General features: G+C 37.3%; 1 pseudogene; it reads left to right on the top strand.

Moving 5' to 3' along the window:
• The first annotated feature begins 3,486 nt into the window (after window positions 1-3,486).
• LOC118010266 lies at window positions 3,487-4,401 on the top strand (annotated as a pseudogene).
• The last annotated feature ends 269 nt before the right edge of the window (window positions 4,402-4,670 follow it).

A 4,670-nucleotide genomic window follows, 5' to 3' on the forward strand; every position in this document is an offset into this window, starting at 1 on the left:
ATCTTCCTTTGTAAATTATGAAGTGATGCCAACTCCTTTTATCAACAAATTACCCTTAGAAGCATTTAGAGGCTATAATGATTCTTTGATTTTCTTTGATTCTTTATGAATTTGCAAAATGACTTGATGCTTATATTAGCTTTGTTTGTCCTTTCTTTTTCCATATTTAATATTTATAGTTGGCAGGCCCAGATGGTGTACTTTGTTATGTCCTGAAATGTTGCTATTTTTTTCATTCCTTAATTACAGGAATGTCAGTCTGTAATATCCCCAGCCTCCATCTCTAGTTGACATTGTAGATTTCACATTTGTTGTATTACGTATTGAACTGACTGTTTGACACTGTGAAATATACAGTAATCTTTCCTTAACCTTGCTGCATTTCCATGTTTGTCTACATTGGCCATTTGCCTTTGCTGTTAGATGATACCCTCAATTTGTTGCATTTTTAAAAGTTTTCCAGATATTTTAGACATTGATATCTCCCCATAAACAAGACAGTAAGGAATGAGAAAAAGAAAACAATTTGAGTTATGTGGTAGCAGCCAGAAGCATTGTAGAAAAAATATGCATTTTTTTTGTAGCTCTGGAAGTGCCCTTATAATTTGATAGAGAAAAAGTACATATATTTATTTCACATTTTACAAATTCTGTATCTTATAAAAATGTATTTCATGAAACCATATAGTCATATACTTAAAAGTACCAATGATTTCTTCTCATAAACTTATTTAGTTTTGCCTATTAGATTTTGATCAGCATCATCTTTCTGCTCGATCAGTGGCAAATTCTTACAACTCATTTTCCTAAGAAGCTTCAATAAAATATATAAGGGCTTAGTGTGTCAATCTCTTAAGATCTTGCTTTTAGTTACATACTAGACTTCCACAATAACTTTTCATTCCCCAACTCTTTAAATTTTCTAAATGCTAACAGAGATTATAATGCAAAGTATTTTCTTCTAATTAATTTAAATTTCCCATATCAAGAACTACTCAAAAAAAATCTTAAACAATTTAAGTAGTTTTTTTTTTTCATATTTTAGCCTTATTTTTAAAATTTCCTGAGAGATAGACCTAGAAATAGAAGTGTCCTCTTCATATAACAGTCCTGCTCTGGGCAATGAAGTCTGTACTTTGTCCTTGGATTCGACATCAAACGAGATTACATAGATTTCTCACTACTACACCTGACAGTGTCAGCCACCTTTTAAAAAGACATTTGTAGCATTACTAGAGACTGCTTTTCTCCAGCTCGGAGAAAGCCCTGTACACATCTCAGAGGGCGCTATGTGGCCTTTTGCCTTTTATGTCTACCTCATCATCTTTCTTTCTAATTTCAACTTAAAACAAAGGATATACAGCATTCTAAAGTTATTGCATTGGAGGAATGGCTCAGCTGATGAAATATTTCCAACTTGGAATTTTACCTTATTATTTAATTTGGAATATGTGAAGGCAAATCACATTTTTTATTAACAGTGCTCATATAAGCAACACATATTATTGGACACTTACCCTGTGGCAAACCAAAAATTACAAACAACTGCCTCATGCCCACGTTTTATCAAACATGTGTATGCATGTGCACATTCATGTGCTCTGTCCTATGCTGTATTTACACACACACAGACACACACAAACACACACACAGTTAAGATATCCCATGTGAAAGAAAGGACTTGGGGCTAATCATAAAGTAGATCTAACAAAACCAGAACACCTTTTTAAATATATATATGATAACAACTGCCTACCTATAAGTAGCTCTGACCTTCTTGTGCTAATTTAGTGTGATTTCCTATCTTGTCCCCACTACTCCATCTGTTCATGTTTCATTTTTTAAATTTTTCTTGACACTTTTTTGTCTCCTTTCATAATGTTTTTTCTTCAAAATCAGCCAGCTGCAACACTTGGGCACTTATGGCATTTTGTTCTCACATGTAGATATCATATTTCTTTCTAACTATGTATTTACTCTGTAAAATATATCCTATTTTGTAGTATATTGTATTTCCCATGAAATCTGAAACTTAATAATAGGTGGTCTATCAGTTAAATTGGTGAGGAAAGAAAATGCTTTTGGAGAAAGGAAAGGAGGCCAGAAAATATAATGAAGCCAGGTCAGATCAGCAAGACACAATCTTCGATATAATGTCTACTACCTACATCTTTAGGTTTACCTTCCATTACAAAGTACTGACATATAATCAGGGACGTCTTTCATATACCCACGGTGTCTGCTAGTTTACTAACATTGTGTTTATGACCTTCCTTCTATATTACAATGTCTTTTTGTCAAAACACTATTTTTTTTTCAAAATCATTAATATTTTTACTGCTTTTCCACCATTCGCAAGTGTACTATCAGATCTGTATAACTTTGCATGTTGGCAGGAATTCTCAATTTTATTTTATTTTATTTATTTTTTAAGGGTTTTATTTATTTATTTGACAGAGACAGAGATAGCGAGAGCAGGAACACAAGTAGCGGGAGTGGAAGAGGGAGAGCAGGCTTCCCGCCAAGCAGGGAGCCTGATGTGGGACTCGATCCTAGGACCCTGGGATCATGACCTGAGCCGAAGCCAGATGCTTACTACTGAGCCACCCTGGCGTCCCAGGAATTCTCAATTTTAATAAACCACTCCTAATTCTTTGAAAAGCACCATCAAGAGAAATGTAATCACATAACTAGCTTCATGATTATGACCTTATTCTTTCTTTTAGGATAAACCACTGCACACTATTTTCTTTTCCCCATTTTGCCTTATATTTTTGCACAGGCTTTCTGGTAATCCAATATTCATAAGTTTCAGAACCCATGCATTTGGAAAATAAAGCTTTGCATAAAGTGTCCGTATTGTTTGTGTATAATGACGCTAAATAACATAATTTGCTATGTGCATTGGGAAAACATCTTTTATCTGAAATCGTCATAATAATCTTGGGCTGGAAAAGGAGAAAAAGAAAAGAAAAAGAGGGGCTAAAACTTAGTGAAAACCAGGTGCTATGTACAGGTGTTCCAGGATTTTATGTGTTTTAGATATTTTTATCCATCAAGAACTCTATTTGAATGCTTTAATATATGGACCATGCCTGGTACATATATGTGAGATTCCTTGCTCTTTCTTGGATTGAAAGATTTATTTATTCTTTCTTTCTTACATATTGGGGAAAAAAATCCCAATGTATCTTTACACCATTTAAAATTATTCACATTTGTGGAGTGCCTGGGTGGCTCAGTCGGTTAAGTCTCCCACTTTTGATTTTGGCTCAGGTCATGATCTCAGGGTGGTGAGATCCAGCTCCACATGGGGCTCCCACTGGACAGGAGTCAACTTCTCTCCTTCTCCCTCTTCCTTTCCCTCTGCCTCTCCCACACTTGCTCAGGTTGGCTCTCTCTCTCAAAATAAATAAATAAATAAATCTTTATAAATACATACATACATACATACATACATACATAAATGAAATTATTTACATTGGAGTTCAGAGGCCCAGAGTCCCAGTGGTTCCTACCACAGTCCCTCAGTTGCCCACCTGCTCTTTCCTTTCAACATGGCGGAGGCCACTATGTCCTTCACCAAGAACTTCCTGGTGGGTAGTGTGGCTGCAGTAGAGCCCAGAGAGCGGGTCAAGCTGCTGCTGCAGCAGGTGCAGCATGCCATCAAGCAAATCACAAGGGCATTACAGACTGGTTCGTATACCCAAGGAGCAAGGGTGCCTGTCCTTCTGGCATGGCAAGCTGGCCAATGTCATCAGATCCTTCCCCACCCAGGCTCACAACTTTGACTTCACAAAAGATAAATACAAGTAGATCTTCCTGGGTGGTGTGGACAAGAAAACCCAGTTTTGGCACTGGGTTTTGCAGGGAATCTGGCATCAGGTGGTGCCTGTGGAGTCACATCCTTCTGTTTTGTGAATCCTCTTGATTTTGCCAGAACCCGTCTAGCAGCTGATATGGGCAAAGTTGGAGCTGAAAGGGAATTCAGAGGCCCCAGTGACTGGGTAAGATCTACAAACCCGATGGAATTAAGGGGCCTGTACCAAGGCTTTAATGTGTGCAGGGTACTATCATCTACCGAGCTGCCTACTTCGGTATCTATGACACTGCAAAGAGAATGCTTCCAGATCCCAAGAATGCTCACATCTTCATCAGCTGCACAACCCATCAATCACAGTGGTTGCTGGGTTGACTTCCTATTCCTTTGACGGTGTTTGTTGCCCTATGATGATGCAGTCTGTCAGCAAAGGAACTGACATCATGTACACAGACAGCTTGACTGCTGAAGGAAGACTGCTTGTGATGAAGGAGCCAAAGCTTTTCAAGGTGCATGTTCTCAGAGGCATGGGTGGTGCTTTTGTGCTTGTCTTGCATGATGAAATCAAGAAGTTCACATAACTTATTTTCTAGTTATTTATCCCCCTGTGAACAGGCACATTGTGCTTTGTAACATATCTTGAGCATTCTTGACAGACTGTTGGCTGTCTTCATCAATGGCAACTATTCACTGGTTGAAAATGGGAAGCAGTAATATTCATCTGACCAGTTTTCTCTGAAGGCCGTTTCCATGATGATGGAAAACAATTATATTTTTTATTTCAGTCACTCCTGATAAATTTCAAGAAAAAAATCTGAAATATAAGGAAATAAGTGAATAAATAAAATTA

This window comes from Mirounga leonina, unplaced genomic scaffold, assembly GCF_011800145.1.
Source record: "Mirounga leonina isolate KUSES-001 unplaced genomic scaffold, KU_Mleo_1.0 Mir_129, whole genome shotgun sequence".
NCBI classification, from domain to species: Eukaryota; Metazoa; Chordata; class Mammalia; order Carnivora; family Phocidae; genus Mirounga; species Mirounga leonina.